General features: G+C 41.3%; 1 protein-coding gene across 1 annotated transcript in view; it reads right to left on the reverse strand.

Moving 5' to 3' along the window:
- CNTN1 (contactin 1) overlaps positions 1 to 24,655 on the reverse strand; it is a 443,616-nt gene that overhangs the window by 318,278 nt on the left and 100,683 nt on the right. The window contains exons 2-3 of the mRNA XM_039506174.1: positions 21,084 to 21,187; positions 18,234 to 18,329 (exon numbers count right to left, since the gene is read on the reverse strand). The gene's annotated coding sequence lies outside the window, so the exon portion shown is untranslated. The remainder of the gene's footprint in view (positions 1 to 18,233; positions 18,330 to 21,083; positions 21,188 to 24,655) is intronic.

Raw genomic sequence — 24,655 nt, forward strand, 5'->3', positions numbered from 1 at the left:
CAGCCCCAAAGGACTCCAGAGAGTTTGTTGTCACTACCTCTCATAGAGCCCTGGGTTGGCATCTTGTGGAGAGTGAAGACCCTGGCTTCCCTACAACCCCACCCTGTTGGTGGAAAGGGCTTAAACCCCTTTTTCCCCTTCCTTGGAGAGGATGAAAAGATAGAGACATTGTAAGCCCTGAGGCAAGGGCATGCCACCCACAGGATAATTACAAACAATTATTCAAAATATGTGAAGTTTTCATAGAAATTCTGTTGATTAAAAATAGTGTTTTTATAAATTAAAAATGTGTTAACTAGTTCCTGTCATGTATTTAGTGGAAGATCCTAACATTCAAAACACATCTAGACTTCTATATTTTTTTCAAAATATGTTTGTTATATAAAACTCTATTTGTTTTGCTGTTTAGATGTATGCCCCTCAAATGAAGCCAACAGTTGTTGCAGAATGCAAGAAGCAAACAAAGATGAAAGATCAATAGGCATCAATTTCAATGGAAGGTGATAGAGGCAACAGGTGGTTAGAAATATGCTGGAATAAATTCAATGCATTCTACTCCTTTCAACAGCATTTTGGATAATATTAGTCCATCATTTATAAGTATTTCACCTGTTTGAGTATTAATTTTTAACATCTAGTGAACCATACATTATGGAGAAACCTGTATCAGCTATACAGTTGCTAAAATAAAACAGGAACATGTTTTTTACTATGTAGATCAGGAAATTAGAAATGAATTTGCAAGTGTGATACGATAGAATACTACAGAAAAAATAGGCAATAATGTAATGGCATTTGAAGATAGATTGGAACAGAGCACCCATTGGAGACTGTTGTTACTATTAGGGACTCTTGAGAATACAGTGTGGGAAACTGCAAAGTCCATTTATCCAGCAGGCTTAGAAGGATCGGAGATAAAATTCTCCTGTCTGTATGCCTACTGTTACCCTGGGCCCACCTATACTTTCAAAACAGGGATTCTGACATGCTTTTATAAACCTTGATCATTTATCTATCATGAGTGACTGTTTGCGGAGACTATCTCAAAGCTAGATGCATTAAGCTTCCAGACAATTTTTTTTAGCCCAAATGCTTGTCTAAACATACCTTTTTTTTTTTTTTAATAACCACATTGGATACGAAGCGTTAGGTGGGATAATCAATAGAGACAGTGATCCAATTTTTAATAACTTCATAATAGGCCTGTGTTTGTTTCACAACATCTGGAACAATTTAACTTTGTTTTTGCCTGTTGTTTCTGGCAGTCCTTTACCACGACATCTTTAATCAGTTATATTTGACGTTGCATCAGATTTTCCCAGGGAATAGAAACAATTTATATTATGACTTTCCACCGAGTAAATTTTAGAATGAGGAAAAAGACAACTCAAGTGAAAATGGACAGAGATTAAAAGAGGTACAGAGAGAAAGTTACCAATGGCTGTAGCCTGGAATCAGGAAGGCAGATTGAGCAGGAGATTGATATTTTATTGGGGGAAAATAGTGTCAAATTGGCTTCCATGGCAAAAAAATCAGCTGTTTCGGGAAACCAATCAAATAATTATATCTTGAATATTCTCGCCTTCCCCCAAAAAATACTGGGCTTTTCTAGAGTTTGCATGAAATTTCACATGACATCTGATACTATGAAAAATCATTAACATTTTTAGATAAAATTCCTAAAAAGTAACTTTAAATCAACTTATTACCTTTCTGGTAGAATTCTAAGATTTAACGTATGTATATATTTAACATGTCTTCCTTCTTAAAATAATCCATCTTGGAGAATGATTAAACCAATTATTGTTTAATTAAGGGATTTACTCACCACTTGAAGTGGAAAACTGACCACAACTATAACTAAGGAGGCACCTCTGTACCTTCAAGATACCACAAGAGATAAAAAGTACTGGATCAAGTCACACTATTGGGGAACCTTAAAGGAGTCAGATTGGAAAAATACTATTGGTACTCTATTCCAAACCTTCCCCACAAAATAAACTATCCACATGAGATATTACTCCCACTAGATTGTACAGATGTTAAAATATAACAGTGATGCCCCTCTGGGCTCAGCTACCCCTCAGTGGGGTCCAAATACACCCAAAACCTCAAGCATGGAGATGTCCAGAGGAGTATATGACCTTCTTGAGCTAGCTCTCCCTGGGATGGGAATTCAAATTGCCCATTGAGCAACCCTAGGCTCTAGGGGCTTGGCTCTTTCTTGAATGGGCAGGTGAAGGGGGAGTAGCTGTATTCTCTCAGGCCCATTCACTCAGTGGTAATGCCAAATGAGCTATGTCACAGTAGTTTGTGCAGATCTTCATAATACATTGCTCCCTCTTTCTGCTTTAAGGAGCAGCGAGTTAACAATGATGACATTTAAAGTATTATTACTGGCATCTGCGGAGTACACATGGAAATGAATGGGGCAAGTCAAACCTCTTAGAGCTTGTTTATAAATGCAGGCAGATGGCACTGCATCAGGTAGCCTTGAAAATGCAACCTGAGTGTATCTCAACAACCATATCTACTACAGACTATTTTATTTTTATTATAAAATAAGTCAAGTCTTAGACTGTGAAGAACAAGAAGGCAGCATGAAAGAGGTGTCAAAATGCCACATAGGAGCTGAATCTCAGCCTTCACCTTAACTTTAGCAGTTCCAGCACTCAGGGAAAAAAATAAATAAATGAAAAATAAAAATAAAAAACCTCTCCACCACAGCACGCACTTTTAACTTTCCATTAACATAACTTTACAATTTAATTAACTTCACTGCTTATTAATGTTAGCATAATAATGGTCCTGATTAGGATCAGTAGGTCTCACCTCACTCAGGTAAAAGGAGCGGAGAAATGAGCAGAGCAAACTTTAGAACATGTTACCTTTGCAGAAAACCTGCATTCTCTCTGACTGCCTCCTCACCAGTTTTCCTGCCTGGTTCCTGGCCACAGTCCTATAGAACAACTTGTTTTCCCTCTCCCCCTAAACAGCTAACTCTGTACAGTACACAACAGTCCTATAACTACAGCGGTCACATCGCTAAGTGCAAATCTGGCTTTACAATTTGTGGGAGGAAAAAGATGTAATTACAGTAATAGCTGAATGGGTTTTCCCTAATTTTCTCTCCAGAACTTCACTTTTGAGGCCAACTGTGGCAAATTTACATCCAAAAGGAGATTTTTTAAAAAGTTATAAGAAGCTAACCACAGGAGTTATAACTGAAATGGTCTTGCTACAGAATTTACTACTCAGCAAATACTACCGTGTACTCAAAAATGAACTGCTGCTCCAGAAAGGGTCTTAAGTGTTATCCACTTTGGATAAATACTTAGAGAGTCATTGGGCCAGAAGTAGTGAGCATGTTTAGGGAATAAACCTAGGAGGTGGGAGACCCAGGGCTCACTCCCCCGCTTCAATGACCATTTAATTATTTATTCAGAGTGGAACAGCTTCAACATTAAAGCCCCACATGGGAATAGCCCAGCAGTTAAGTGGTGAGAGACCCTTATTCAAATCCTTTCAGGCAGAGGGAGAAACTGAACCTGGGTCTCCCACATCCCAGCTGAGTATTCTACCCACTGGGTTAAAAGTTATAAGAGAGGCACCACCTTGTCCGCTGGGCCCCTCAGACAAAATAAACCAGGTAAAGATAGAGGTTCCCCCGCCTGAGGATCCTGCTGGGGTTTGAGCATCAGAGAGGCAGCCAGACACCTAAACTGAGGCACTGCGCTCATGCCCACAGCAGAAATATAGGTGTTAAGGAGACTTTTATGGCAAAATTTTTCATCACCAACAACTTTAGGTGACAACCAAGCAGCGGTTTTCAGGTTCTCAGTCATGCTTAAATTTTGGACCTAGGGGTCTAAATGGGAAGTTAGACACTTAAATCCATTTGTGGATCTAGGCCTTATTTACTCCTGAACTTTTAGGACCAAATTTTGCTCTCAGATGTATGCTCAACAATTGTCTAAAATAGGAACCCTTCATTAGGGTTGCCAACTTTCTACTGGCACAAAACCGAACAGCCTTGCCCTGCCCCCCGCCCAGTCCCTCCTCTGAGGGCCTGCCCATGCCTTGCCCCTTCTCCGAGGCCCTGACTCCACTCACTCCATCCCCCCTCCCTCTGTCACTCACTCTCCCCACCCTCACTCACTCGCTCATTTTCAAAGAGAAAGTAGATTTAGACTGAGACACATGGAAACCAAGAATGAGTTCTAAACTAAGAGTCCTGTACAGTAAAGGTAGAAGAATGATCACCTGTTGAACTGTTGAAGCAACAATGGAAGCCCTAAGGGATGGGTGCTAAGAGAGGATAATAGCTATCAGGCTAAGGTTCAGGTAGTAGTAGGAAGGACAGTTACATGCTTAAGCACTGGATTGGGACTCAGGAGGTTTAGGTTCAAGTCTGCCACAATCTCCCTGTGTGACCTTTGGCAAGGTAAGTAGGTGCCTAACTTTCACTGAAGTCAATGGGAGTTAGGTGCCTAAATACCTTTCAGGATCTGTGCTGTAATCTCACTACATCTCAGTTTTCTGCCTGTAAAATGGGAATAAAAGTAATTCCCTTCCCCTTTGCTTTGTCTGTCTTCTGTTTTAAAGTGTAGTCTCTCAATATGAATTTGTATAGTGCTTAGGACAATGGGGTCCTGATCTCAGTTGAGCATGTAGACTCAACCATAATACACACAACAAATAGAAATAGCTGGGGCTTAACCAAGCTCAGTTAAAGTCAATCCACATTTTAAAAAACAATGTGGAGAATACATGGTGAGCATAACAGGATCACAATTGTTCATGCCAGTCAGTAAACCTCCTGTTGCACTGAAGCACTGCTGGAAAAATGTATAGCAGCTTTATGTGGTAAGTCAATCCTAACAAAAAGCCAAAATTTATAAATAGCACCAAGGTAAATTCTCAGATATGATTATTGCTCCTAAAACATGCTAGTTTTATGCAGTGTCACAACTTTTCTTTTTTAAGGTGATGAATACAGTAGGTTCTCTCTTGGTGACAAGGGAGAAAGCTGGAATTAACTCCATTCTCCAGTTTTCTTCTTCTGCATTCTCTCGTTAACTATTGTGTCATTTTTCATGATTGTGAGGTTTAATGAATAGGAACCCATGTTAGCACTAAAGGTTTTCCTAAGTACTGTACATCTGTCAAGGTTGACCAGAACTGATGTATAATTTATCAAATGTAAATTAGACTCTGAAGATGTGAGAAGTTACACATGGCTCCATGTTACTGGAAAACAGGAAGACAAAAAAGGGCTTTTTGCACAGGATTCTAATTAAATTTTGTATTAGTTGCCCAATATGCACTTTTCTTCTGAAGAGGATTCTTACATAATTGTTAATCTATGCTTGTAAGCATTTTGCAGTAGGGGCTGGATTGGCGTGTGTGTATTGGTAATATCTACCCCACTGTGGGAGCAAACAAAATACAAATTATAAATAAGAGGTTTAGTAGAAACGGACAGTAGCCCATTAGAACAAATTTTGAAAGAGAAAGTAGTTAAAGACAGAGGTAAATAATAATTGGGATAAAATACAACATGGTTTTACAAAAAGGTAGATTGTGCCAGACGAACCGGATTTCCTTCTTTGAGGAAATAACTGAATTTTAAGACAAAGGAAATGCAGTAGAGCTAATCTAGCTGGATTTCGTAAGGCATTTGATACGATTCCACATGGGAAATTATCAGTTAAATTTGAGAAGATGGAGATTAATATGAGAACTGAAAGATGGGTAAGGAACCGGTTAAAGGGGAGACTACAGTGGGTCATACTGAAAGGTGAACTATCGAGGCTGGAAGGAGGCTACTAGTGGAATTCCTGAGGGATCAATCTTATTTACCATTTTTATTAATGACTTTGGCACAAAAAGTGGGAGTGTGCTAATAAAATCTGTGGATGACACAAAGTTGGAAGGTATTTTTAATACAGATGAGGGACTGGCAAATCGTATAAGATCTGGATGACCTTGAAAAATGGAGTAATAGAAATGGGATGAAATTTAATAGTGCAAAATCATGCACTTAGGCACTAACAAGAAGTATTTTTGTTATAAGCTGAGGACTTATCAGTTGGAAAAGACAAAGGAGGAGAAAGACTTGGGTATATTGGTTGATCACAGGATAACTATGAGCCGCCAATGTGATGTAGCCATGAAAAAGGTTAATGCAATCCTAAAATGCATCAGGCAATGTGTGCATCAGGGAAGTGTTAGTACCATCACACAGGCACTGGTGAGACATCATCTGGAATACTGTGTGCAATTCTGGTCTCCCATTTTTAGGAAAGATGAATTCAAATTGGAACAGGTACAGAAAAGGGCTACTAGGATGATCAAAGGAATGGAAAAGACTCAAAGCTTGGCTTGTTAAGCCTAACCAAACAAAGGCTGAGGGGAGATAGGTTTTCTCTCTATAAATACATTAGAGGGATAAATAGGAGTTATTTAAGTTAAGTGCCCATGTGGACACAAAAACAAGTGGATATAAACTGGCTATCAACAAGTTTAGGCTTGAAATCAGGTGAAAGTTTCTAACCATCAGAGAAGTGACGTTCTGGAAGGGGAGCAGTGGGGGCAAAAAACCTAACTGGCTTCAAGACTGAGCTTGGTAAGTTTATGGAGGGGATGGTATGAGGAGACTGCCTACAGTGGCATGTACCCGATCTGCAACTACTAGTAGCTAATATCTCCAATGGCTGGTGATGGGACACTAGACGGGGAGGGCTCTGAGTTACTACAGAGAATCTTTCTGGGTGTCTGACTGTTGGGTCTTGCTGAAATGCTCAGGGTCCAACTGACTGCCATATTTGAGGTCAGAAAGGAATTTTCCCCGGGATCAGATTGGCAGAGACCTTGGGGGTTTTCCCTCTGCAGCATGGGGCACAGGTCACTTTCAGGTTTAAACTGGTGTAAATGGTCAATTTTCTGTAACCTGAAGTTTTTAAGTCATGATGTGAGAACTTCTGTAACTCAGCCAGAGGTTATGGGTCTATTACCGGAGTGGCTGGACAAAGTTCTGTGGCCTGCGATGTGCAGGAGGTCAAATGGGGTAATCAATAGGCGGACAGTGGGCCAAATCTGGACTGCCAGATGCTTTTGAATAGACTGTAAAAATCTTTTTATTTCCTGATCATTAATTATGATTTTTGTATTATTTTCTCTGGAGTCTGGACCTTGACTATACATTGACCAAGAAATTTGGACTTTGACAAAAATAATTGATTACCACTGGACTAGATCATGATGGTCCCCTTCTGGCCTTAAAGTCTAAGAATCTAATACTTTTCTCAATCTAAAGCAGCACAGATACAATTGTTTTCACTGCAACAGTTATTTAGACAGGTTTAAAATTCAACAAGTATATAAAAAATGAAGGACTTCTCCGTAGGCAGAACAATCTGGAGCTTTATTATTGTATGTGCACAGTCACTTCACAAAGAAAGAGGGTAAGTCAAAGGACAGAAATTCATGTCACACTAGTATGTAAATACTTTCAGCATGAAATGCCAAGGTAATATAAAAAGGTAATACTAGATGACTAATGTGAAAAATTTAAATCATCAAAAAAGCAGGAAACTATACATTCTCTTATGACATAGTTCACTCATCATTTCTTCCCATAACCTCTGGCTGAGTTACTGAAGTTCTCACATCATGACTTAAAAACTTCAGGTTTTTTAATATAAATAAATCACTTTCCTTTACTAAACAATAAAGTAAGACTATCTGTGATGAATTGGCAGGGCTCAATATTACAGATTACAAGGTATGTACAATACAGACTGCAGAACAAAAGATTATAATAATACAGTTTGAGGACTGTATTGAGAAACCCAGTGTTTGCTTATGGCATCCACAGCTTTCATAATCCTATGTCAAATAATCAGCTGCAGCCCTGGTCATGCGATTTCTAGAAAATGAAATAATTCACATTTTTCTTAAAGGGTTTCTGTGGGACTTATCAGTGGGTGATCACATGCAGCTCTCATTCGAGTCATTATGAGTTGCAGGAATTACACAGATAATCAGTAGCACTAATGATCTTATCCAGAGCATGCTGAATGAAGATCCAAAAACCTCCTCTCCAATACAACATTTGCCTATTTCCCTTCCCACTTGTTTATAAACATAAACTGTGGTCTATTACAAAAATTACAGTAATAAAAAACCCACCTGATAAGCTGAGGACAGATTTTAATGGTGCTACAGGAAGGAATTAAGAGTATTTAAACATTAACAATTTAAATTAGAATTGTTAGAAAAATCAACCACAATATAAAGTTGCATGTTATAAAAGGAATTTAGATAAACAGAAGCCTAAATTAACAATTCATTGGATAAGGGAGAGGCATTTTGCTTTGTTGGTTGGTTGTCTGAATATCATCTTCATGAGTCTGGTAGGAATTTGAAACTTAATAATCTTTATCTCCCAACAAAATCTTCAGTACTACATTTATTCCCCCTAAAATGCTTTTAAACTCAGATGTGTAAAGAATTTTGAAAAAAAAATTAAGAAATTTAGACTCCTCAGTTTTCTCAATCTGTACAAATTCTCCTGGTCCTTAAACACTGTGAATATCTTAAAGTCTACACAGACATTAAAGCGCAATAACTCTGCACGTATAAATTATTTTATTGTATTTTTTCTTAAATATGTGATTAACTCAATCTGCACATCAAAATAGTTAATTTTTTCCTGACTACACTTTCCTTCATTTTTAGTAGTATGAAGTAAATTATTCAGATGCATAATAAATATTTCCGGTGAGTTACAATCAATCTTTCCATATCATCGGGAAAAAAAAAATCTATACATCATTACCATGATTCCCCCAATATTGCTGTGGCTGTGTTGGTCCCCGGATATTAGATACGGAGGTTGAGGTAATATATATTTTACCGAACCAACTTGTTTTCATGAGCAAAACAAACTTTCGAGCTTATACAGAGCTCTTCTTCAGGTCTGATCTGTGCAAGCTCAGAAACTTGTCTCTTTCATCAACACAAGTTGGCCCAATTAGATACTACCTCACGCCCATTGTCTCTCTAGGGTAATATGTGAAGTTTCCTCAAATCCCATAAAATTTGACTACCGCTATCCAAATGTGTCTCTCTAAAATGCAAACTACATTATGCCTAAAAACAAAAAACAGATCTCAGTTAATATCATTTTTCATAATTGTGCTAGAGTCTTCTTGTTGGTCCTTCATATGTGGCAATCTTCAGTTAAGAACAAATCTTGCACCTACCTCCTCAGCAATAAAGGTTCATTTGGCAGCCAAACCAGTGTGGTTTCATTGCACAAGTGCAGGGTGGAGAAAGGATTCTAGAGGGTGCACAAACCCTGCAGAGCAGCGCATAGGGAGCCAGAGAGGGGTAGGGCTGTGGAAACTGCCACTCCACAGATGTTTTGATTCTCATCCCTGCAGAGCAAGTGGAAGGGCAAGGAATCACAAAGGTCACTCAAGACATTGGAGTGGAGATTTCTGCACACGGCAGATCCATAGCTGCTTTCTCTAAGGCCTGGCGGGTAAGATTCCAACCACCTGCACATCTCCTAGCAACTAGCCTGGCAACACAGGAGAAGCTGGGCACAGGATACTCTCCATGTCTAACTGTATTTATTTAATCAATAAAGGAAGTAAAGTTAGAGAAGATTCCTGAAATGGGTACCAAATATGCCACAGCAGAAGACATATGCTTTTGGGAAATACCTGTTAGTATGCAAGCACCCACGCTGTCTTCCACCAAAGTGCCCATGGCAATACTTCACACCGAAAGACAAACCAACCTCCATCCCAAATGACAAAATTCTCTCAGCCAAATCTTCTAGCTGATTAAACCCTTCTTTCACCAGTAATAACATTTCCCCACCCATCATCTCCAGATTTACTATGCACAGGGTAAGGATATGTCTGTTTGAGGCCCCAGACATCTTAATTTACAGATGACCACACAAAACTTAGGATCAGCTTTTCAATTGTAAGTTGAGGTCTTCAGCTTCTGTCATATTTTTGAGCTAAGGGAGGGAGCACTGCAGAATCATTGAACTCAACTATTCCTAAACTAAACTGGTGGGCTTTTGTAGAAGTCACTTCCATTCTCATTGGCTGGAAGGATAGATCAAGGCAATGCAGAGCGTTTGGTAGGGGTAATGATGGGGAAAAATGGGTCATCATAAATTAAGCCATACATGGAAAAAATTGTTGTATTATTGATTATTCTCTTGATAAATTGTTGCAAAGAATGATATACTAAATGTGGTATACAAGGGTCACCAATGGAAAGAAACTCTTCAGTGTAATAAGGGAAAACTGCTGAAAATAATTCAACATGTACATTTTTCTAAGGCATCCTATAAAAAAAGTTTCCCAAATTAAGTGGTGTCACAGCCCTGGCAGAGCTCACTCTACTGGACATACACCACACTGCTCTGTTTGGATTCCATCATTCTAGACACTTGTGCTATTAAGCTTCTCTTGGTCTGAGTAGGCTTCCCTATTGTCTCTCCCTACCTTCGCCTCTCTGACACATTTCTTGGGCACAGACTCTCTATTTGCTATCCTTCATGGAAATGGGACCTCTCAACCCAACTCCCTTTGCCTCCCAGGACCAGTGTTGAACCCCACCCCACCCTCAACGTTCCTGTAACTTAAGCACATCCTTTCTCAGAGCTCCAACCTTGTGGACACTCTAGGCTTACAGTTCACCTCTTCAGGGACACATGATAGTGGAAACAAAAAAATGGTTACCGACCTTTTGTAACAGTTCTTCAAGATGAGTTGCTCATGTCCATTCCATTCTAGGAGTGCACGCACACGTGTGTGGCCATCACAGATTTTTGCCTTAGCGGTATTGGTAAGGTCAGCTGTAGTGCCCTCTTGAGTGCCGTGCCCATGGATCAGTGTATGAGATGATGCCAGCCCTATGCCTTTCAGTTCAGTCTTGCTGGCAACTCCGACAGAGGGGCAGGAGGACAGGGAATGGAATGGACATGAGCAACAAATCTTGATGAACAACAGTTACAAAAGTTAGGTAACTATTTTTTTTCTTTAAGTGCTTGCTCATGTTGATTCCACTCTAGATGAGTCACAAGCAGTATACCTGGTGGCAGGCTCAGAGTTCACAGTTGTGCAGCTTGCAACGCTGCTCTGCCTAAGCCAGCATTGCCTCAGGCTTGCTGAGTGAGTGCATAATGAGATGTAAATGTATGGATAGTCAACCAGGTAGCAGCCCTGCAGATATTCCGAATTGGCACCTGGGCCAGGAAGGCTGCCAATGAAGCCTGCACTCCAGTTGAGCGGGCAATCACAGTCGCCAGTGGAGGGACCTTTGACAGGTCATAGCAGTAACAGATGCAGGCCATGATCCAAGATGAAATCCTCTGCATGGACACTGGGTGACCTATCATCCTGCTTCAGTTTCCTCACCACTCTCGAGCATTCTTTAGGTATAGGTCAGAGTCTGCTAAAAAACCAATATCCCCTTTCTGCATATGGCTTTTCCTCTGAATCATGGACTCTCTCTCAGCTTCCTTCTTCCTTGGCTGGTCCTACAGTTAAAAAAGATCCCTCTGCTATGATAACATGCTCCTGTGTTCCTCTTTCCTGCCCAAGTTTTGTCTCCATGAGTACATCTTAGTTTCTCCAGAGTCTCACGGGCTCTCTAGTTTTTAAGAATCAGCACAAACAGGTTAGGTTCTTTGTTTTCCTGTTTGCGGATTTTCTACTTTCCAAACTCCAAACCCCTGTGGAAAGGTTGAAGAGAACTGGTTTCAATTAGGATGCGGCCAACCTATTTGTCTGAAAGTGCTTCCTAAGAGAGGGATCAAAGCTTAATGATCCCCACTGTCCCTGGACTGGGGGGACATACGACACAGCCTTGACAGTGGATCGTGGCTTCGACATACACTGAGGCATTCAATGATAACAATTTACTAAAACCAACCAGAATTCATAAGCTGTACATAGATTCCCCAAATCATTATAAATGGTGATCAACAACTTTTTGTATCATGCAGGAATAGATATATATTATCTATTTTAAGTTTGCTTCTGCCTTAGGATACAAAATATGCACTTGTATAACTCATAAAAAGCTGATGCTTTCGTTGCATATGCAGACACAGTGGCTAGATTTTTCCACGCTATCCAGTGAACTAGGCTGCATCTATCTGCAAATATCAAAGTTCAAATCAAGATCTACAGTAGGTTTCCACAGAATACTAAAAAAAAAGGACTTCTTCTGAATCTGGCAATTGAAATGGTACAAAGGGATATGATGTGTTCAGACTTAGGCTATGAGTCACAATAGCAAGGACATCTGGGATTTTCCTTTAGCTTTTGTCAAAGCTGTTCATGATAATTTACTTCCTTTTCATGAGAATCCTCTTTAAACCCTTTGTGCACTTTTTCACCTCATCCTTTTAAGCATCTGTTTTAATATGCATGCACATATGGCCTTTGCCATAACTTTTTCACAACAAAACTCTTCAAAAACTGTAGAGGGTTGATTTGCAGTTTAGTTTCTTGGTACAGTCTGATAACATAAGAGTGAGAAAATTCAAACTTGCCCTTATCACTTTTGCCATAAGCAAATGAAAGACTATTAAAGAAGAAGTGATAGTTAACTAAATTACAGGGCACCAGAATCATCTGAATCATATTTTAAATAGATAAGGGCTATTCTCACATCTTTTTCCTGGACTTTTAAAGTACTCTCATGAGCCATTTGGAAAATACCAAATACCATAAGCAAAAGGAGAGCAATTATTGTAAGTGCACAAACAGTAAGCAAGAGCACTTCTATAATTCTACTAGCACACAGGCAAGAGGGCCTATACAGAAATGTAATGAAGTACAGAATCAAAGACATGTCATTTAAAAGCCATTTTATGAGCAATAAAAAGAAATAGAAAAGTTATTAAGCCACTCTCCCATTTGCCCCTTAAATTACAGCTATTATAGAATGCCCCAAGTGCTTTCTGAACACTAAGTTCTTTTAAAGTTTGACTGTAGTAACCTTAATTGTCACAAAGATTGAAGCTGCAATTCTTTTGTTGGGGGCGGGTGTTGAGTAGAGGTACTTTACTAGCCTTAGTGGGAATGCTTAGTGGGATGATTTCAATACACTTTATAATTTGATTTGATTCAGTCTCATGTTAAGTTTAGCAGAATAATGAAGGTCCCAGATGCAACTAAAAAGTTATTAATGCCACATCTCAGACACAAATTTCACTCTAAATTTCACACATAAATTTGCCTTAGATTGCTGCCATATTAACTAGTAAATGATTGGTGTACAGGCTAATTGAGTTTTACATCTGCTAATATCAGTTCACATCCTTTAGGGGATTTGTACTCCAAGCTCATAGCTTATTTCCTTTTTAAATTCAGATATTTGGAAGCTATTTTAGCAAGTACATTCCTTATAGAACAGGCAAAATCAACACGGATCACTAAAACTCATTTTATTAAAGGGAAAGCTGGTAACAACCCCTATATTTAGGCAGCCTAACACTTTCCACACTACATGATTCTTATACTCTTTTCTTTGAGATATTGAGGCTTTTGATTTTCAGCTGTGAAAAGACCCTCAAGACTACAAAAGAGCCTTCTCTTTAACCTATGAAATTCAATTTGTTTTTTGCAGAGATAAAAATCACCATTTCCCTTCTGTCAATTGTGTTCCTCAAGAAATGTTTTGGCAGCCTGTAATACAATAACTAAACCAGCAAATATTCTAAGGTCACAATCACACCACTGCCACCACAGAAGCACAGTGTCTACTGGAACTCATAGGACCTCTTAGAGCAATTGTAGTAGCAGCACTTCAGTCATGCAAGAATGCTCTGGAATGGCATTCTGGCACTTTTATGGGGAGCTAAAACAGCATTCTTGTACTTCTGACTCAGCTCCCTGCTCTGGAAGGGGAGATGGTGGTTAGGTAACTTGGGTGTCATCTCCTCATGCTGCCTCCTCCACCTTTTCCGGACCTGCTTTGGAAGAAAAGATGGTGGCTTGGTAACCTAGGCCACTCAGGTTACCGAGCTGACCTCTTTCCTTCTGAAGTGAGGATATGAGTCCGGAGAGTCCTCCTGGGCTCCCCTGAGATCCACCCAGGTTATCAACCCACCACCGCTCCTGTCGGTAGCCAGGTCTAGGGAATTCCAGCACTACTACTTTTAGGACTCAAGTAGTGTGTAGTAGAGGATGAGAAGCAGAGCCGGGAGCATCTAGGGACCCATGTTCCCTTCTGGGTGCACTGCATGGGACAAAAACCAGGCCAGGTTTTCCCCATTGGTAAACAGCTCTTGGACCCAGCAGCCCATTCCTCCCCTCTGTGGGAAGTACAGATGGCTGGAGCTTCCCCAACTCCCATAGCTGAGGGCAGAGCAAATACAAATGCTAGGTTCTCATCAACCTCCCTTTAAATCAGATCAAGCACATGGCCCCAGTGGCCTGTGTCTACTCTGTAGGCAACACAAGAGTCATGAGTTCCCTCAACCCCAGGCATGGTGAGGAGAGACAGACAGAAAAGAGAGAAAGCACATGCACAAGACTGGGCAGGGCTCCTCCCAAAGGCCACCCACAGGACCCAGTATCTGGGGCAATCATCCCCTTTCTGAGATAACAGTCTTGTCCTGCAGCCAACTAATTATGTTAGTTCTGTAGCTCAAGTGGCGGCAGTCTGTTTTTTCTACAAGATCCCTGCCTCATTCAGTGCACACAACGGATACACAAGGGGGCAAACTTAAGGTTGTATAGGCAACCATAAATTGGACATATCTGAACTCTCAAATATTGGCTTTGTAACCAAAATACCACTTTTAAACACAGTTTTGCATGTAATTTCTTATATATCAATAGTTGCTATCTGAGTTTAACTTTATTAATAAAGGCCAGTGAACTAAAATATGCAGATATTCTTTAAACCGAGTTTATAATAATAGCATGAGAATTTACAGTGTTAGTCTGGGTACACAGCAGCAGTTAGGTTCTTGGGAACATTGCCAAACAGGGGGAGTTGCAATTTTCTTAAAACACATTTTGGGGGGGGGGGTCTGTCCAAGAGAAGAATCCTTGAGCAACCCTGTGTGAAATCCTGTCCCCACTAATGCCAATGTGATGGTTTTTGCTACTTATGTTTCTGTGATATTTTTTTCCAGAGAGTAGGGCATATTTTGAGTAGATTAATGCATTAGGAAATTCTCACTCCAAGCAAAAAATCTAAGACTTGACTGGCTTTAAATCTGATGCAAAAGACCTTCTCCAGCCTTTGTTAGGAGCTTCTGTTATCTGGTAAATCTTTCCTGGTAACTAAACAATTCATCTGAATTCATAAGAAGGCTGAAATAGCAGTCCTGATAACCATTTCTGTATGATTAATGTAATTTTCTGTTTTTTACTGCCCATGCACTTGCAATGGTTTTGTGACAATGTAGTCAGACTGACTTCATTGGAGTTACTCCTGATATACAGTAATGTCAGCAAATCATAGTCAGGCCCTCTCTCCTTTAAATAGAAGGGTTTTGGTAACAGTTTTCTGACAGTTTCAAAAGTCAGTTCCTCAAACTTATAAACCAATAAAGAGGCCCTCATGGTTTTAAAATAGATTTGGAAATGTGTGTATTATACGGATATGGAATTCTGGAGCAAGATATATGTCATCCATATATGTTTACATAATCTCTGCATGTATACATATATACATATACATATACATATATATATATATATATATATATATATATATATATATATATATATATATATATATATGAATAAGATGGGAATCAAACACATGTACAGTAGGAAGCACCAAATCTGAATTATAATTGCAGTATTGCAGTAATTGTTCTTAATGCAAAGTACTTCTACTGGCAGATTATAGGTGTCTAGTGAGTAGTGAGAGTTCAGGCATGATCACTGAAAAGTGGGGTGCAGAAAATTAATTGAACACAGAGAAGACATCTTATAATATAAACTGGTGTAGTGCCCTCAGGATAACTCAATCAGTTCTCATAATAAAATATATATCTGTCTGGTTGCTGCTCAGAATTCCTTTTTCTTACTGAACTGATCTGCATGTCCTACACAACAACTGAAAGTTCATGATCTGTAGATGTCCAAGGGAACCTTGGCTTTTTTAAACTTTTTTTTTAAACTTATGAGCAGGTGACCAACTGGCACTACATTCTTCAACTTTCTTACTGGGAAGGCAGTTCATTTACTTTATGCATCACAAAATTCCTTAGCTAAAATTCATAAATGTTTACTAAACACTTCTGATTTCATCTTTCCTTCTTTTGACAAGCAGATGGATTTTAAATTTTCCTCACAGTTAATCTTAATTGAGAATAACTCCTAAACCTTTGTTGAGAAGGTTAGAAAGTTTAACAAGAAAAATATGCAATCCATCTGGATACTGAAAGGTAGAAATAGGACTTGACATGTAGAATATGATTCATTGATAACATCCCATCATTCATATCATAAGCCCTCAGCTAATCTATTATAACAAACACCACTAAGAAAAATTTAAAATGCATATAGTTCTTTAAAGGCTACACAGTCTGGAAAATTTGGTATTGGCAGAAGGATGGACTAGATGACTTAACTCTTGCCAGCTATAGCTTCTACTACATCCAATACAATGGGCTTGTGCATTAAGGTGGATATTTCTGCTAAAGTGATCAGCAGTAAAATAAAGTTTTCAATGGTAACTTTTAGGTCGTCATGAGTAGGCTTCAGAGGTCAACAAAGAGGTCATGTCTCATTTTTTCATGGAGAACTTTATATGTGAAGCTATGCCTACATTGTAATCAAGAGGTGTGACTGCAGCTTGCGTGGACATACCTGAGCTAGCTTTTCTAGTGATGCAGTGTCAGCATGGGCTAGCTGACTGAGTAATTATCCGGCTTCAAGGAGGGCTTGTATGGCCCGCGCTGCCAAGGCTTCACTGCTCCATTACTCAAGCTAGACAGATTAAAGCTAGTTCAGGTATGTCTACACGAGTTGAAATCATACCCCCTGAATGAGTGTTCATCTACCCTGAATCAAAAGAACAAACATCAGGATGTAACAAATGTTCTCCAGCTCAGGGTTTCTAATCCAAACCTACAGCCCGGCCCCTGAGCTCACTCAAGAGGCAGCCGCCAGAGAGGCCTATCTCCTGGTTGGGAGACCCCGGTGACCTACAACGGACCCAAGCTCAGAGGAGCTGCCCAGCCTGCCCCTCACCAGTTACCCAGAGGGCCCCATGGTGCTTGACCTCCCCAGAGGGCACCATCCAGACCCAGGTACCTCCAGAGGGGGAGTTCGGAGGTGGCCCCAGGGTAGCCAACCCTAGTCTGGCTGCAGCACTGCCAGAGCCTATGTCAGTGTGTTGCGGCCAGGATCCCCACTGACTCAGCAACAGGTCTTCTGCCGCTACTAGGGCCCCGGGCTAGGACGCCGTGGAGTGGGTGAGCCCGCGTCGCTCCTGCCATTCAACTGGTGGGTGGCAGTCTCCCCCTCTCCCAGGCCCCTCTGAGCCAAGAGCCTGGGCTTGTTGTTTACCTGCCTTAGGCCCTCAGGCAGGGACTGAGCAAAGGCCTTGACTCACTATTGCCCGCCGGCCACGGGCCAGGTGTGAATAACTATCTGTGTTTGCCTCTATTGCTGCTGCGGCAAGAGACTCCCACAGCCAGGCTAATTCCCCATCAACAACTGGAAGGAAGCAGCGAGGCAGTGTGGTTCCCCGCCACCCTGGAGAGGGACGAGCCCTGGCCAAACCCCTCTATAGTCCCCATTTCCGCGGAAAAATAGTTCACTGTATGTCATAATTGTAATGATAATTTAATGATATTGTGGGGTAGGAACTGATTAATAAGTTAATACAATATACATGGAATATAAATCTTCTCATTCAAACAAACACATGGGATAGTCCAGCAAACATATAGCAGGAGAGACTCCATAGAGCCAAATGCAGAGACCAAGGCCTATAAAAATATTCAGGCAATCAGTTGTCTGGCTGGGGCTATGGAGTATATAATCAAAACTTAACTCTAGCAACTTAAATCCTTCATGACTTGATAGGAAAATCAATATTGGCTACCCTGAAAATACCTGCCAGCAGTAATAAGTAATACCTGTACATTTCTGTAGCAATAAATCCTAAATCAAAGGAAGGCCAATAAAAATTAAAACCAAAGATGCTTGCCATTTTACCTTGAAAACGGCTTTACTTTCAGACGGAAAGTACTCTTTGTTCTGCAACTCCTCTAGTAATGCTCCAAATCACATTTCTTGTTATTGTCCTATAATCTACATATTAAAAAAAAAGATATTTTTTAGCCAGCATAGTAAGAAGCTGGTCTAAGCCACCAACTGTGCCCACTGTACATCTTGCTCTGGCACAGTTTCAACCTAGAATACCTAAGTTATTCACTTCTAAAAGCATTTCTACTATTTGGATTTTGGGGATGAGAGAAACAAAACATTCAATTGAGATTGCTTCAGCTCTCTAAACTGCAAAATCCCACAATTCTAAAATTAAAAAAGAAATACATAATTCCCCATGCACCAAGAAAACTCATCAATCAGTCATCAGAAATATTTTTTTAAGATGACAACTAAGATGATGATGAAGTTGATGAATAATATTTCCTGATTCACCAGGACATTTTTTTTTCCATTTACCAGTTGCGGGTATTTCAAGCCCTGGCCTTACTGAGGTTTGTGTCTTTAAACAGATCACTCAGCAAATCATGGCTGAGGGACAAAGCAATAAGTAAGGCTACATTTAGCCCGTGACCTGTCCATGACTTGTACAATAAATACCCCTGACTAAATCTTAGGTGCTCTAGGGGGTCCCAGGGCGCCGCAGTTGCTTGGGGGGGGGGGCTGCTCCAGGGGTAGGTGGAGGATAGTGGGGGAGGGGCACAGTAGCACCTGGGACTGCTGCTGCTCCAGCATCTCCCAGGGCAAGCTGCTTCGGACTTCCGGCTGGTCCCGGGCTGCCCTGCAGCAGCAGTGTGGCTGACCCCAGAAGTCACGGAGGTGCCGGAAAGTAACGGAATCCATGACTTTTGTGACCTCCGTGACAGACTTGCAGCCATACAATAAGGTCTGTGATTTCAAAGATCCAGTGGCCCAGAGTCCCTGCACACAGGTAAATAAATTTTGTCTACTGACTACAATAAGAGAACTTCAACCCATGAATTGTGTGGTGAATCCTACCCTGAAATCCTTCTTAGTCCTCTTCATGAAGCCAAATTACTCAGACTTTGTGTGGGGAGGGATGAATTTCACCCTACATGAGCAAGTTCTGACTATGAACTACCATATAACTGACAATGAGTAGTCACTGGCCCAGAGAAGAGACAGAGTAGCTAAAGCACTCCCGTAGGATGTGGAAGTCCTAGCTAAAATGACTAATTGTTTATATACAATGGAAACGCTTCAACAGGAGAGACTGAATGAGTCCCACTTCAGAATATCCCATAGCCTAATGGTTAACTTAGAGCACCTTCTGAAAGATGGCAGATCCCAGTTCAAATCCACTGTTCCCTCAGACCGCCTGGTGGCCAAGGCACTCTTCTGCAGTGCAGGAGATCCAAATTCAAATCCTTTCTCCGCATCAGGCATGGTGCAGCTTGAGCCTGTCTCCCCCATATCCAATATGAGTCCCCTAGCCACTGGGCTAAAAGTTATAAAAGAAGTCTCCTTCTCTTCCCTGCCCCCTTCCTCCCAGCTTGTTCAACCCCAAATGGATTTTTTTTCCAATTCATTAAATTTTATTTCTTTTTTTGCAATATTTAGATTTGATCAAACTTTTTTCCCCCAATTTTTCAGAATTGCCAGCAAACCAAAAAAAATAAAAATAAAAATCAGGTATTCACCCAGCTCCGGAGAAAAACAAAAACAAACAAAAAAACCAATCCTCAGATGCTGAGAACACCGACTGTAAAATTGGGAAATGGAAAAAGAAATATGTATCAGAAGTGATTCTATCTGCAGCCCTCAATGTACTCAACTGTTCTCTCGACAGAAGATCAAGACGATTTCTAAAAATTATTTGTTGTCATGAGGATCATACTTCAAAAATCTAAACACAAGACTTCAAATAGTATACAATGAACTTGCTAACAATAATTTAGAATAAATATATTTCAACGGGTTTTGTTTTCTTCTATTTACTGTACCTGGTAATAAAATGATTTTCTCAGAAACTAACTGAATTGAAGACCAAAGCCATCTCCCTTGGATTTGGGAAGCACTATAATTTCTGTTCATTTGACATATTTACTAAGACAAAATAACTGAAAAATACTGAGATAGGAGAAACACTGATTTTTGTATGTATAGCAAAATCAAATCCAAAGTATATTTTTCATATCTATTTTGAGTTTCCAAGTTACTTATTAATTCAACTCTGCATAACTACAGTGTGGCAGAGAGATACTGTACTAGTTTTTCTTAGCATTTCTTTAAATAGCTCCAGTATAGAATAACCTGAAAAATTGTGTGTATCTATATATAACAAAAGCATCACTCAGCAATGGAAAGATTTCTTTCATTATTTTTTCTATATTTAACTTTGTCCAGGAAACTTTGTGCTCACAAAAAGCCATGGAGAGCCAAGTCTTCTATTTATGCACAAGAACAGACACAATACAAGCAGTATCTGGGCAAACTTCACCACACTGCTGAGCCAATGTGCATCAGCCATGACCTAGAAAGGCATCTTCTTTGGGTGATAGGGCATTTGTCATGCCTCATTTTCTCACATGTATTTCTGCTGAGACAGTCAACTAGGGGGTCAATTAGTGACACGGGGGGAGAGGTTTATGTACACCAATCCAGTAAAAGCTGGGCTAAGCCACCAACTCATGTAACATGCTCACCCAATATTCAGGTCTAGAGTCACAAAGAAACTTAGGCGTGATGACACTGAGCACCTCTGTCTACTTGGGATTCTGAGCTGCAACCCCTCTCTTAGCATAGGCACCTATGCTGTTTTAACAGTAACACCACTGCCTCCCTCATAGCTTTTAGCCAAATTGTTAGGGTACTCACCTGGGATGTGAGTGACATCTGGTTCAAGTCCCCCGCTCCAGCTGACGGGGGGAAACGGTTTTGAACTGGGATCTGCCACCTCTCAGATGAATGTCCTAGTTTCACTGTGGATGAATAAAGAAAAGATCATTGGGCCAGAGACAGCAAGCAAGCAACCATGAGAATGACTCTATAGCCTGGTGGTTAGAGCACTCACATGGGAGGTGGGAGACCCAGGATCCATTCCCCCTGCGCCAGTGACTGTTTAACATTATTTATCCCCAGTGGAACAGCTTCAAGAGGAGAAACTGAGGGAACCCTGCTTCAGAATATCCCATAGCTTAGTGGTTATATCACTTCCTGAGAGATGACAGCACATTTAAAATCCATTCTACACCTCAGGCACAGGGGGAACCTGAACTGGGGAAGGTCTCCCACATCTCTGGTGAGTACCCAAACCATTGGGCTATGAGCTCCTTCCTCCCCCGGAGCCCTATTGTGTCATCTTGTCTACTGGGGCAGGATCCAGTAGGCAAAGTATGAGCACACTTACCCTATTGGGCCCTGCAGGTGAGTTTAGTGGAGGAACGCTTATCTTCCCCCAGTTCATGCTTCACTGTGGGGCTTAAGCATCTGGATACATGCCATAGTGCTCAGTGTGCACGCTCAGAGGTATACACATAGGCACCAAGGGAACTTTTACTGTAAAAATTTAGGTACTGAGCAAGTTTAGGCACCTATAGTATTGGGGGAGGGGCGCTGAATGGGACTTTCTGAATCCCAGTGTGGCCTGATTCTGGGACTTAGGGGCCTAAAGTGGCAGTTAGGCACCTAAGTCCTTTTGTAAATCCAACAGTCTATATTCAACCTGAACTAGAGTCGAAAGGTTCTGTATCCCACTGCCAATCCCTGACCCAGCCATTCTCCACTAGAGAAAATTAGTGCCATCTCCCATAGCATCAACAAAGAAATAACAAAACAAAAAAATCCCCTGATTTCCCCGGTCTAAAATGTTATAAATAAATGAATGATTGAGGTTAATAATTTCTACCTCACTCCTTAATGGATCAAAGTCTTGCATTATAAAACCACTAAACACAAATTGACGCGATTTGGCAGAATCAGCAGACTGAACCCAGGAAATGCTAGACCTGATTTATGAGAGGCTCCAAAATAATCTTCCTATTCTGTTCTCCCGTAAACACACATGACTTTCTTCAGATTTTACTTCATGGTAGGTGTTAGGTAAGTAAGTATGGGTATTAGACAAGTAGCCAAATCAAACCTATACAACAGACTGACTTCTTAATCTATCAGCAGATGTGTTACACTACTAAGGAAGAGTCTAGGAACTGAAGAAAAATGAAAGCATCAACGTGTGCATCCTGATGCTAGGGAATTTAGGACCAGAGCTGCCTTAGCACAGGAACCAACGTACAGGGCAGGGGTTAGCGCACCTTTCCACTCCCTGACTTTGGGACTGACCTGCTCTGATAGCTATGGATTGCTGAGCCACACACTGGCCTATGTAGGAACACTCCTACATAAGGGGAATCTTTGGCTGCCTTATCATGGAAATTTGCTGTCCACTTTATACAGCCAAACACAGAATCTGTCATCTGAAAGCTGTACTGGATGTTGACAACTAGTCCAGATTACTATCAAACCTGGAAAAGGTGCAGAGACTTTCAGATTTCTGCCACGCGCATTTCATCTGCACAGGCAATTGTCCTCTACTGTCTAGAGGACACTGAAATGCACAACTTGATCCATCCAGCTATTCCTAGGATAGCTGAGATGTACACAAAGTAATCCATTCGACGATGGTAGGTTTTGATGCCTTACCTCTGCATCTGAGACAGAATGCAACAAAAACTCTGCAAGTCCTGAAACTTTGTTACCAATACTATATTCTGGTGCATTGTCTGATATCAAGGACCACACTGTGGCAATTATGCCACAGCTCTGAGCACCACTTTAGAGGAAGCACCAGGGATGTTGTGCCTAAAAGCATGCACACTCTTTCTTAGGGCTTATTAGTGCACATGGAGGAGCATGCTCTGTCAAAGCATGCTTCCTCCCTGCCCCCTTTTAGGTAATTTGTGCCCCAGGCCAGAGTAGGGACCAACAGTCCCTGCTCTCCCCACAGAAAACTGGGGACTGCTGTAGGGAGAGGTCCAGGAGCGCCGCCAGCTTTTTTGGCGCCCTAGGCGGCGGAAGTTCCCGCCCCCAAAATGGCACCCCCGACAGAGGCAGCAGAAGGTCCTGCCCCCAAAATACCGCCGATGACCGTGGTGGCCGAAGATCCGGCCACCACAGTCGCCACCCCCCAAATGTTAGCACCCTAGGCAACCGCCTAGGTTGCCTAATGGGTTGCGCCGGCCCTGGAGAGGTCCTCTCAAAAAGGTTCAGGGAAGGCTTCTGGTGCAGTCCCTTCCTCTTACTGCAGAGCTGCAGAAGCACCATCGCAATCTGCCCCCAAAATTCTACCATCCGCTCTGGGTGGTGGGGAGAATTGGAGAGGAAGAGACATGAGCATGTGCAAGTCAACTAGGAAATAGCAAGCAAACTTTGGAAATTATGTCCAGGTTCCAACCACTTACTTCCTATTACTGTAATTCATAAAGTATAGATTCTCCACAGGAAAAGAGCTCTGAATTTTAAGATTTGCGGTGACCTCAACTGACAGGAAGGAGAGCAAGATGTCATTCAGAGAGTCAAATGCTCTCCTCATCAAAGCTTGGAAGGTGAGATTAAGATGCTAACTAAAGCATCTATGGATTACATGTGGATATGTGTACGTTAGTGCCTAAAGACCCCAAATGAGATTGGGACTTCATTATGCTATGTGCTTTATAAAACAATAAAACACATTCCCTGCCCCAAAGGACAAAACACAAGAGGTGGGAGCACAAAGAGAGGCATGGTGAGGTGACTTGCCCACTGGCAAAGGAGGGATTAGAACCCATGTGTGACGCAGTAGGGAGCGGGATGGATTGACCTGGAAATGTCATTTAGTTTTACTGGAACTGTCTGCATGGGGGATGGAAGAGCAGGGGATAATTTTAGGTGAGGGACGGTACCTGAGCCTATAACCTGAGCCAGGAAGGGGGGTGGGGTGAGTCAACAACTTTGCCCGGGAAACTAAATAAAGGGAGAGAAGGAGGGGGAGAGAGCCTGCTGAAGGGTTTTTTTTTTGTTTCAGTTTTGGGCTGGCTGGAAAGAGGCAGGAAACCCCAAGTCTGGGGTCTAAGATCCTTGCCCCCCAGAGGGACCTGGCTGAGGGGTCCTGGTTGTAACTACAAGCCCTGCTTGGGACCGTCTAATAAACCTTCTGTTTTACTGGCTGGCTAAAAGTTACGGTAAATCGGAGGAAGTGGGGGGTGCAGGGCCCTAACTCCCCCACACTCCGTGACACCATGTCTCTGTACTCCCACTTCAGTGCCTATCCACAAGACCCACGTTTCCCAATCAGTGGGTCATCACCTCCAGCTAGGACACCAAGGGCTGGCCACGAAAGACAATCATAGTGATTGTGAGGCACTGAAAATTTATTACAATCTAAAGAAAAGACCAATCTCACGCTCCGCACA

The sequence above is a fragment of the Mauremys reevesii genome, linkage group 1 (assembly GCF_016161935.1).
Source record: "Mauremys reevesii isolate NIE-2019 linkage group 1, ASM1616193v1, whole genome shotgun sequence".
In the NCBI taxonomy this organism is placed as follows: Eukaryota; Metazoa; Chordata; order Testudines; family Geoemydidae; genus Mauremys; species Mauremys reevesii.